General features: G+C 44.5%; 1 protein-coding gene across 5 annotated transcripts in view; it reads left to right on the top strand.

The window, feature by feature from the left end:
• The first annotated feature begins 751 nt into the window (after positions 1-751).
• Positions 752-11,924, top strand: part of Brd4 (bromodomain containing 4) — a 79,483-nt gene continuing 68,310 nt past the window's right edge. For 4 of the 5 annotated variants that reach the window (XM_029531481.1, XM_029531480.1, XM_029531478.1 and 1 more), the window contains exon 1: positions 752-942. The gene's annotated coding sequence lies outside the window, so the exon portion shown is untranslated. Of the gene's footprint in view, positions 943-1,336; positions 1,600-11,924 lie in introns of those variants that run through there. The other variant, XM_029531479.1, reaches the window with a different exon arrangement.

Genomic DNA, 11,924 nt, shown 5'->3' with positions numbered 1-11,924 from the left:
AGAGGCCAGCCAAGAAGACCTGGGTGTGGTGGTGAACACATGTAATCTAATTACTTGGAAGGCTGAGGCAAGAAGGCTAAGAATTCTTAAGACCCTGCTCACGAAAAAAAAAAAAAAAAAATCCCCACTGGCTCATTCCCTTATTTCATGATACATGGGATATTTTCCTTAAGTTGATTCCATAAATTGAGTGTAGTGAACGTAGTTAAACATGTCTGTATTCTCAGCAATCGTCAGTCCCCACTGCAGCACAACTAAGCCATAGTCCTCTGGCCTTAGTGTCCCTCTGTCACCTGTCTTTGAGGGCTCTCTTTTGAGTTTGTCATCCGATCACTTAAATTTTTGGATGTCTATTTTAGGCTTAGAAATTTTTTCTCGTCGTTCTTGCATGTGACGATCCCCACTCGTGTGCAAGGTTCCTTTCCTGGGTCTGCGTGTCGGCTTCCTCCGAAAAGCTGTTTTCTTATGGATGGCCCTGAAGACTCCTCTCGTCTCGAGGGTCCTCTTCTCTTGATCTTCCCTCAGTTTGCGGTGTACACGGTCCGCAGTGACCCTCGATCGTGTTCCAAGGGCTCCCGCCCGCCTCCCCCCAGTCGGGGGAGCCAGTCTCCCGTCCTCACCTCTACCAGCGCCGCCGGCACTAGCCGAGCTCTCCGGACCTGGGAGGACCGGCGGGACGCGCACGCCGGGCGGCGGCGATGACGCGGGGCCGCGCGCGCAGCGTGCGTGGTGACATCAGTGCGCTGGCGGCGGCGGCAGGGCTGTTTGTTCTGCTCTCCCGCAGCCGAGGGACCGAAGCAGTGGCGGCGGCTGCGGCGGCGGCTGCCGGCGGTGCCCGCGGGCGAGCGGGGCCTGTGAGCGCAGCGGCGCGGCGGGCGCGGCGGACGGGCCCCGGCTCGGCGTCCCGGACAGCGTGCGGCGGCGTGCGGCCTAGCGTCTCAGGTGAGGGGAGCGGTGTCCTTCGCGGCCGCGAGGCGGGCTGCCGGGGCCCCACGGCGCGGCCCGCGTAACCTGCATTGCGTAATGGGGCCGGTGCGCCACCACCTACGCCATCGGCGCGGGGGTGGGGAGGCCGCCGCTCCGTGGGCCCGGAGCCTGGTGCTGCCCGCGCCCTGCCGGGGCCGCCCGCGCCGTGGGGGCGGCGGCGGCCGGGTGGGCTCGCGGACTTTGTACCGGGGCGGTTGCGGCCGCCGCCGTCCCCCTCGGCGCGGGCGGCGGCGGCGGGGACCGGGACCCGGACCGGGACCGGGGGCGCGGGCGCGCTGGGCGGCCGGGGGCGGGCGGGGGGCGGGCCGAGCTCCCGGCACTTCCTGCCGCCGCCATTTTGTCAAGTGAGGAGGAGGAGGAGGAGAGGAGGAAGCGGCTGCCGCTGGATCTGCGGTGCGCGCCCGGCCGCCTAAGTCCGGGCCCGGGATGCTGAGCGCGGGGACCGCCGCGCTCTCTGGTTGCAGTTCCCCCTTGGGGCGGGCCGCTCTTGCGCGTCGTGCCCCGGCGCGCTCTCCTTCCGTCAGCTGGGTACTCCTGCCAGTGCTGGGATAGCGAGTTCCCGCTTCATAGGCTCACCTTTCCGGCTGTCCCCGGAGCTCTGCCTAGAAAGAGGTAGAAGATTTTTGTCCACAGGGAGAGAGCTTCCATCGCACGCCCGCTCCAGGCGGGGCCCAGGGGATAGGAAGGGTGAGGGAGGACCAGGAGTCCCTCTCGACCCACCCACTCCCAACCTGGAAGCCACTCTTCGGGGGCTTTGTTTTGATGGGTCTCTGCTTGCTGCCGTCCCGTGCAATGGCTTTTTTTTTTTTTTTTTTTGCAGGAGTGTGTCGGTCTAGGGTGGGGATGTTGGAGAGTTGTGATTCAGCAAAATGACCCCCCCCCCCAAACACAAACACACAAACACGGAAATAACACTTAAACGAGAAACCCCCAAGGCCGAGCTGGGTTGGAGATGGGAAATCCCACGTTAGTGTAGTGGACAGTGTGAATACTTTTGCTCTGGCCGGTGGATGAGTCATGTGCCTCTGCTGAGTGGCTCACCTCCCTGTTACTCAAGACAAGGCTGTTTGTTTGTTTGTTTAAAAGTGTTTTTAGCCTGCTTGCTTACTTATTTATGCTCTTCAAAATCTGGTTGAGATTATCTCCTGTGTGTGTATATATGTTGGATGTCAGTTGCAGCAGCCCTCTTGAGAATCAAAATGTCTTTACTTACCATCAAAGGTGGTATTACTAGCCCCTGGTTACTAAAATCCAACTCACAGTGTACTTCTACGCCAGTGTGCTCTTTGGTGCTATAATAAAAAATTGGAAAATTTTTATGAATGGAGATGTCAACTTCCCGAAATTGTTAGTCTTTGGAATTGGTAGAGCTTGGACGTTGTAAAGAATGCCACCCACAGAAATGCAAAGGAATCGGGAATGTGTTTTCAAGAAGTCTTCAGATGGTGCTAGGTTTTATGGGCTTTGCAATCATTTACAAGAACATTATTCAGTTGAATTTGGATGGGGAATGATCTTTCCAAGGAGGGCATTTATAGGTAACCAACTCCTTCCTTCCCAAAGCTTCAACTAGGAAGGTTGGAGAAGGTAACACTGTCAAAGACTGAATTGAATTGATCAAATCTAGAAGGAAAAGCCCAGAATTACAAAATATATTGTTGCCGATTTGAACGTCCTATCTTTGATAGCCAATAAAGTGTTTAAGGACTCAAGCTAAAATAAGTTTTTAAGTGGTATTAGTTGGTCTTAACTGGAAATAAACCTCTTTTATCTTGCTAGCGTTCTGCACATGCAAATTGCTAAAGATAAGGGATTTTGCTTACTGATGAAAGCTAGGATACAAAAGTGACTGGGACATTTTGGATGTTCTGAATGCCTGTGTGTCTAGTTTGGAGGGCTGCAAGGGGGAAATTTTATCTAAGGATTGCTGGAGAACCTTAGACCACTTAGTAAAATTTCCACTAAATTATTGAATTATTTAAAGGAATTTAGACTTTGTTTCCAGAGTTAATCTTTTTGAGCCAGTTTTTGTGATCTTTGTACCAAATTACACTTTCACTTTTGGGGATACAGAAGGCGGCAGTATTTTCAAGTTACACAATTCAGGCTGTTGAATGACTTGAGAGTTAGAAATTTTGTAGACTGGAGATTATTTTTATTAATATTTGTGCACCACATACATTCTCCCTTGGAGACCAGAAGAGGGCCTCAGATCCTCCTGAACTAGAGTTATAGAAGGTTGTGAGTAGCCATGAGAATGCTGGGACCAGAACCTGGGTCCTCAGCAAGAGTGGCAGTTACAGACATGCCTTCTCTCTAGTCACTGGAGGCAGCTTTTTGATACAAGGTTGAGTCCAAGCTGTCCTCAAACTTGGCACTTCTCCTGTCTCAGCCTCCCAAGTGCTGGGAGTCATAACATTTTTTTTTTTTTTTTTTTTTTGCAGGTTAGCATTTTATTGAGATCATCAAAATCTTAATAAAACAATATGCTTTACTGTAAACTAGAGAACAAGCCAACTTCCTTAAGGATTTCCAAAAATCAGCTCAGAGCACAAGTTTATAGAGATTTGTGTCTAGCACAGAAGCATATCACATTATACGATTTATAGACAACTGCAAGCTCTCCTAGCCTAGAGTCTTGGTAACAATCTCTTCGTAAAGACAGAAGCTTTCTTTCTACCCAGCAAGTTGTTTTTAAAGAAAAGCCATTCTGGGCAATCTGTTTCTGACAACCCACTGTGATGGTTTGGTTTGTGTGGTTGTAAAGTATTTGGATGTTTAGAGTTTGGGAACATGGCTCAGCTGCTCTTCCAGAGGACCTATAGTGGCTGTACAGTGAATGGCCTGTAACTTCAGCTCTTGGGGAACTGACACTGCCTTCTGACTTTCTTCCACCCATGCATGCGAGCGCGCGCGCGTGCGCACACACACACACACACACACAGTAAGTTAAAATTGTAATGTCTAAGTTTGAATGAACTTGTGAGATTAACAGTAAAGGTTGGAAAGAAGAAGGGCGTGGTATCACAGCCCTGTAAACTCAGCACGTAGAGAGGCAGGGGGATCTCCAGTTCTTGGAAAGCTTGGGCCAGGTACTGATTCTGCCTTCAAGAAGGAATGTTTGTCATTGAAAATTGCTAATGAGCTGGGTGTGGTGCCACAGGCCTTTAATCCCAAATTCTCTGGAGTCAGAGAGATCTTTTGAGGTTGGGGCCAGCGTGGTCTACAGAGCAAGACCCTGTCTTGAAAAACCAACCATCCAAAAAACCCCTGCTAACAGTATCTGATAAGTCCTTGTGATTTTTATTGTTTTAGTAAGAAAACACCAGGCATTTGCAAAGCGAGAGTTGTGAGAAAATCCTTGCTACTGCTATTTCACTTAATACATGTGGTATGCACACGTAGCAGATTTTTAAGTTACTTTCATTTTCTTTATAATCAGAATTAAGTTCCACAAGAGAGGGTTTTGTTTGGCTTTTCTTTTCTTATTCTGTATTGTGTACTTGGTACCTAAAAGAGCATATTAACGATTGGATAGGAATTTACCATACATAATACTAAATGCAAGTTCATTAACATAATACTGTGATTTATAAGACTGAGTTTTAACTAAGAATGCCACTGAAGTCTCTCGTAATTGTAGTAAGCTTACTGAGTGGTATACAGTTGCTTAAGTGTACTGCTTTGACTTTCCTGTTGAGCAGTTTGCAATGTGGTCAGTAGGTGTGGGCTGTTTCAACCCTGACCTGCAAAAAGTATTTTAAAAAGGGAGAAGAGGTGGGTAATAAATGTGTATGGGCAGCATGTTTTTCTTGTCTGTCTTTTTTTTGGTTTTTCGAGACAGGGTTTCTCTGTATAGCCCTGGCTGTCCTGGAACTCACTCTGTAGTCCAGGCTGGCCTCGAACTCAGAAATCCACCTGCCTCTCTGCCTCCCAGGTGCTGGGATTAAAGGCGTGCGCCACCACTGCCCAGCTCTATTTATTCAGTCTTAATGGATAAAATGATGGGCTTGAGTAGTTTTCACTTTTGGGAAAGATAGCATAGTGCTGCCTATAATAACCCCTTCTGTATAAGGTCAAGAGTGGTGGCTCTGGGGAGTCACAGACAGGATAGAGAGTTGGTGACCAGCCTGGCCTATATTTTGAGGCCCTGTTTATAAGGAAAAAGGTTTGTGAATAAGTATTTATTTAGACATGGATTAATTTTATGGGCCAGATATTTAGGAGTGATTTGATAGGCCAGATGGTAATTATTATTATTTTTTTTTATCATTTTTGAAGATATACAGAGACTATTTTGGTGTGTGTGTGTGTGTGTGATTTTTTTTTTCTTTTGATTTTGTTTTTCAGTGGAGTGGGTTGTTTGAGACTGACCGGGTTGACCTTGAATGTTGGAATTACAAGTGTGCGCCACCATGGTTTATACAGTGCTGGCGATCATATACTTGACTTTGTGCATGTTAGGCAGGCACCGTACCTACCATCTGAGCTATGTCCCTAGCCCTGCAGACGCCAACTGCATTGCCTTTCTAGTGCTTATATCATAATGTAAAACAAAGGAGCATTTGAGCTTAGGAGGCCAAGGATGTAAGTGCTTATAGATCAGTTTGATACAGTGTATAGGTGAAGTCTGGAAGAAGTAGCCAAAATTTGCCCATTTTTAGTTTTTTTGGACTAGGTCGTTCAGGTTGTCCTGGAGCTTTCCATTTAGACCAGACTGGCCTCAAGTCACAGATCTGCCTGCCTCTTTTTGAGTGCTGGGATTAAAGTTGAGCACCACTACTTCCAGCCCTAAATTTTGTATTTTTTAAAAATTTATTTGGGTATATTTCGTGTCTGCCTGCCTGTGTGAAGTATGCATAGAGTGTACTTTAAAAAAAAAAGACTTATTTTATGTGTATGCATGTTTTACGTGTATATGTTTGTGTACTGCGTTCAGGCCTGGAGTTAAATAAGGATGCCTGAGTGGGTACTGGGAACCAAACCCGGATCCTCTGTAAGATCAGCAAGTGCTTTTAACTGCTGAGCTGGCTTTCTTTCCTTTTACAGGTAACGGTTTTGTTTTGTTTTGGCTTTTCTTTTTTCTTTGCTGTTCTTTTGGTTTTTCAAGACAGAATTTCTCTGTATAGGCCCGGCTGTGCTGGAACTCAGCTCCATCGATCAGACTGGCACATGCAGATTAACGGCGTAGGCCTTTAATCCCAAGTGCTGGGATTGATAAATTAATAAATTGATGAAAGAGTATTTAGTGTCAGGTTTAGAACAGTGTAGACATATACCTCTCTTCAACTCTCACATGCCCAAGAGAATATGGAACTCCGGGCTTCACAGAGGCTTATTCCTGGGCTAAAACTGCTACAGTTTTGACTTACCCTTTATTTTACTTTTTTGTGACACTTCTCTCTCTGTGTAGGCCCCTCTAGCCTCTTAAATAGCAATCTACTTGCCTCTGGCTTTTTTTTTTTTTTTAAGATTTATTTATTTATTATATGTAAGTACACTGTAACTGTCTTCAGACACTCCAGAAGAGGGCATCAGATCTTGTTAGGGATGGTTGGGAGCCACCATGTGGTTGCTGGGATTTGAACTCTGGACCTTTGGAAGAGCAGTCGGGTGCTCTTACCCACTGAGCCATCTCACCAGCCTGCCTCTGACTTCTAAGTGTTGTAATTAAACGTATGCACCACCACACCACATCATTTTTTAATTTTATCTGAACAATAGTAATATGTGGTCATTTCAAGAATTTGGGCCAGGCAGTGCTAGTGCACGCCTTTAATCCTAGCACTTGGGAGGCAGAGGCAGGTGGATTTCTGGCATGCGCGCCACTACTGCCTGGCGCCTGGCTAGTTTCTTTTGTTTTGCCAAATTACTATACAGGTGAACATTTCATAAAGTTAAGTACTTAAAGCACCATGTAAGTCTACCATAATTTCTATTTTTGGATGTGGTTTTCAGATTTTCTCTTTCATCTCTAGGAATAAGACGACCACTAGATCAAAAAGTGTGTATTTGAAATCTTTCCATTGTTACTCTTCTAGAAAGACTACATACATTTCCATTTCTTTTCTTTTTTTTTTTTAAAGATTTATTTATTTATTATATGTAAGTACACTGTAGCTGTCTTCAGACACTAGGGTGTCAGATCTTTTTACAGATGGTTATGAGCCACCATGTGGTTGCTGGGATTTGAACTCCGGACCTTCAGGAGAGCAGTCAGGTGCTCTTACCCACTGAGCCATCTCACCAGCCCACATTTCCATTTCTTTTGTCTGAATTCAGTAGTGTCTTATTTATACAAGGAGGTTTTAACATTTTCTTTTATATCATAAATGACAGTTGTGTGACTACAAAATGTTTTTTCTTAGATATGTTCTCAGGGCTGTTGAGAAAATAGAATGTTCTTGGCACTTGATCTTGCCAGAGTAAGCCACCCCCACCCCCTCCCCTACCCCTAATCCAGTCTCCTGGTCCTGAGATCAGAGGCCCTGCTATCTGAATGCTTTAAGAATGGCGACTCGAGCCGGGCGTGGTGGCGCACGCCTTTAATCCCAGCGCTTTGGAGGCAGAGGCAGGCAAATTTCTGAGTTCGAGGCCAACCTGGTCTACAGAGTGAGTTCCAAGACAGCCAGGGCTACACAGAGAAATCTTGTATTGAAAAAAAAAAAGAATGGTGACTCTAGGAATCTGAGCAGCATCTGCCCATTCAGACACAGCTCAGTTTTGCTCTTCTAACTAAGATTTTAGAGCATGTCATCTTGATTCTGGTGCTACCGCCCGACTTTCAGTCTCTCATTTGTCCCTGCCCTTCAAGAAGCCTGTCTTTGCCTGTTTTGCATTAAAATAAGTGTCTTTCTTGGCACAGATCTTATCAATCCAGTGCCCTCTTTTTTTTTTTTTTTGCTTTATATGAGTACACTGTCTTCAGACACCAGAAGAGGGCATCAAATCCCATTACAGGTGGTTGTGAGCCACCATGTGGTTGCTGGGAATTGAACTCAGAACCTCTGGAAGAGCAGTCCGTGCTCTTAACTGCTGAGCCATCTCTCCAGCCTTCCAGTACCCTCTTAAGGTGTTTGCTGTCCGCTTGCATTATATAGGATAAAGAAGGTAAGAAGAAGATGAGGTATGTCCACAGCTAGAGATAAGCACTCTGATGAGCAGGCCTTGGTTTTCTAGGCAGGTCCCAGAGAATAGATACCACCACCCAGGCTCTTTTCGTCTCCATTCTAGAAAATTTCACTTGAGACTAATGTAGGAGGTGATATAAAGGTGGCAGAGGCAGACAGTCTGCAGGTCAATCAAGGCTGCATAGCTGAGACTCTGTCTCAAAACAAAAACAAAACAACTGACCACTTGAGAAATTGAGTAAATTTGCATCTCCTGAGTGCTGTGATTAATGGTATGCTATCTAAATAGTGTTATCCCCTCCTCCTTCCGTGAAGAAAATCATGTTAGCCCCTCCAGTGTACAAAGGCTCTGGAACTTTGCTGCAGGAAGCAGTGATCTTAGTTGGCTACACTCTAGATAGTTGTGGAGCTCAATGTTAGGGTTCAGACCTGCGCCTGTCCAAATTATGTTCTCTCTGTAAGCCACAGTTCTGACTTCTGAAATGTGATCAGTATTCCTAAGCTTTGATGTGGAACAGGGTGGTTCTCTTATGTATGGCTAAGTTTGAGAGTGCCTCTTACTGTACTACTGTGCTGTGCCGCTGTCCGTTGGGTGTGGAGGTGGAAACCTGTAGCGTTTGTTTTGGAAAGGGCTGGGACTCTGTCGGAGTCCTTGTAGCTACCACTCTACTTTTCTTGGTCCCAGTCACGGTCGAGATTGCTTGTTTCTAGCTGCTGTCACACCAAGAGACTTTTGTGCACCTTGTAAAGGAAGTGCCAGGGGAGAGGTATTGTTGGGCTTGGTATTATGCAATTTCCAGAAATACTAATTAGTAATTCCTGTGTCCTTGTGTATGGTTAATATCCCCAGTTGTCCTTCCTCAGGCAATAAGACACATGACTTCAAATGTTTAAAAAAAAAAAAACAAAAAACAAAAAAACACCCCAAAACAGGAAGACTAGTTAAAGCAGGACTTAAATTTGAGGACTTTTATCTGAAACAGTTGGCATTCACTTTGAGGAAGAGTGTATTTTATGGGAGCTGATTATTATACTGTGCGGCTGAAATGAGGACCACGTGGAATATAGAGCCTGCCAGTGTGGTTGGGTGGTGGAGTCAAGTCATACAGGGTAGCTGCTCTTGGGCTACTCTGATCTCCCAGGACTCAGTTTCTTGTGTTTAAATTAGAGTAAAAGTTAGGTTGTATAGACTGGAGATTGAGGGAAGACAGTTGCTTTTTGTTTGAGGTATGATCTCTATAACCCAGGTTGGCATCTAAACTCAGCAATGCTTCAGTAGCTTTCTGAGTGGAGGGACAAGTGTTGAGTCACCTCTCCCAACTGTAATTCTTTATCTTTTTTTAAACACTGGGTCATAAAATGGAATTAGAGGGTTAAGATATGATAAAGAGTATCCTACATTTCAAGGCTAGTTCATAAAACCTTTGCCTGAGTTTATTTGTTGAAATGTCTTTCATCTACCCCCCACCTTAATTTTAGACAGGGACTTTGTTGTTATTTTTCAAAACAGGATTCTCTGTGTAGTCTTGGCTGTCCTGGGATTCTCTGTGTAGCCTTGACCATCCTGGAACTTACTCCCTAGACCAGGCTGGTCTGGAAGTCAATATCTTAACTGCCTCTTCCTCCTGAGTGCTGGGATTAAAGGTGTGTGGCACCACCACCACCATTACCACTGGCTTTTTGGTTTTTATTTTTTGATTAGTTTTTGCTGCTAAGTGTTCTTGTTTTTCCACTTACCAAAGTGTGATTTTGAATATGCTTTCTAGTAGCAGGTGAAATGCAGTTTCTGTTCTTTGTCCTTAGTGCTTGGTAGAAGTTTGTATATGGTAAGGGTTGAGGAAGCACGTAGTAAAGATCCTACTAAGTGTTTAGGAACAAGTATTTATAGACTGTCATTTATGTATTCTATGTGTGCTGGGTTGTGCTGTGTGGTAGGCTGCTTGTCTTCTAGATTCAGTCTTGTGTCATTCATATATATATATATATATATATATATATATATATATATAATTATATGTGTATATGTGCTCCTGAGCATGTTAGTGTGCCACATGTATACCCTAGTCCTTGGAATTCAGAAGAGAGCATTTTAGTAATTACAGACTAGTAGTGAAACCCTCCTTTTGACTGCTGAGCCATTTATCTAGTCATATCCAGTTAATGTAACTTCTGTTAAGAAAGTCTTGGCCAGTTGTGGTGGCGTACTTGGGAGGCAGAGGCATACAGATCTCTTGCGTTCCAGGCCAGCCTGGTCTATAAAGTGAATCCAGGACAGCAGCAAGAGCTCTTAACACAGAGAAACCCTGTCTTGAAATACCAAAACCAACCAAACAAAACCAAAGCCTTTTGTTAGGTTTCTTTGAGATATAAGTAACTTGGGATGGGCTTACATTTATAGTTCAGAGGTAGGGAGACTGATGTGACATGGGCGAGACCCAAGTTTCAGTCCCCAATATCATAAAAACATATGAAAAAAACTAGTTGCAGCAAAAGGAAATTTGTTATTCATTAGCCAGATGTGGTAGTACATGCCTGTATTTCCAATACTAGAGAGTGTAAGGCAGGGGGATTATAAAGTTTATCCTGAGACTGTCCATAAAAGTGAGTGAGTGAGAGAGACAGACACGCACGCTATTTGGTGTTCAAACGATGACTTCAGAGCTTGTTTTACATTTCTGATATTCTGACCTCAAGGTCAAGAAGTGGTTTCTTCCAGTAGAGAACCCTCTTTGATAGCAGACTTTGATAGCAACTCTCTGGGTTGGATCATTGTCCATTTGTCAGGCACAGGGGAAATGCTTAAATTACCTTACCTCTAGGTGCCTTTAGCTGGCTTCTGTTCTCCATGCATCCCAAGTGGCAGTTCTCAGCAGTGTCTGCTATTTGAGTAAGATCAACTGGGTTGGGTAGTTACTGAACAGACTCTTAAATTGGATGGAGAATGTACAGATAACATGGATAGAATTTGGATGTCTAAATAAAGGAAAGGTTGTTTTCCTACGTAAGTCATAAGGCAGAAATAGTTGAAATCTATGCAGAATGAGTTGCTCATGAAAAGGGTAAAAGTGAAGATAGATATGATAATGAACATACAGTCCCTGTATTTGTCAGCTAAGTAGCAAGTTGCCTGCTACAACCTCCACTGTTTTCCTCTCATGCCAGAAAAACCAAAAAAGGTTTAAAATGAAGATGATAATGGGATTTTTTTTTTAAATCAGAGAAATATCTGTTAGTAACAGAAGTGAAAGACATGGTTTATACTTACTTTATAGCCACTCTGGGGACTCCACTCTAGGGGAGGAGTTAAGCTGGATTTCAAAGTGGCCGGGAATATTGAGGCTGCTGGTATCTAGGGCTCTCAGTTTGGCTGGAATTAACCCCCAGGAAATAAGGGTGAGAGGCTTATGTCAAGGGTTAGAAGGAAGTCTTTGTTGAGAAGCCAGATAGGTAGGTTTCAGTAGACTTACAGTAATAACACCGTGCTAAAAGATATTTTAACTCTGTCTTCCATGCTTGTAGAAGCAACTGTAGTTTCATGATTGGCTAAACTTTTCTATAACCAAGCTTTTGTAAAGTCTTTTGTTTACCATTCTTCTAGTATTACAATTCAGATTTTCTAATCAAAATAAGCTCCACTAGAATAGCCATTTTCCTATGGTTCTTGCTGTTGAAAGATTTGTCAAAATTGAAAAACCATTGGCCAAGAATTAGACCAGTCATACTGTATTTTTGCTAAAGCATTAGCTCTAGGCAGGGTTGGAGAGCCTTTAGAATTCCAAGAATGTTCTGGCTCAAAAAAAAAAAAAA

The sequence above is a fragment of the Mus pahari genome, chromosome 18 (genome assembly GCF_900095145.1).
Source record: "Mus pahari chromosome 18, PAHARI_EIJ_v1.1, whole genome shotgun sequence".
Classification (NCBI taxonomy): domain Eukaryota; kingdom Metazoa; phylum Chordata; class Mammalia; order Rodentia; family Muridae; genus Mus; species Mus pahari.
The sequence above is the reverse complement of the archived record's forward strand: the minus strand, read 5'-3'. Positions and strand labels throughout refer to the sequence as shown.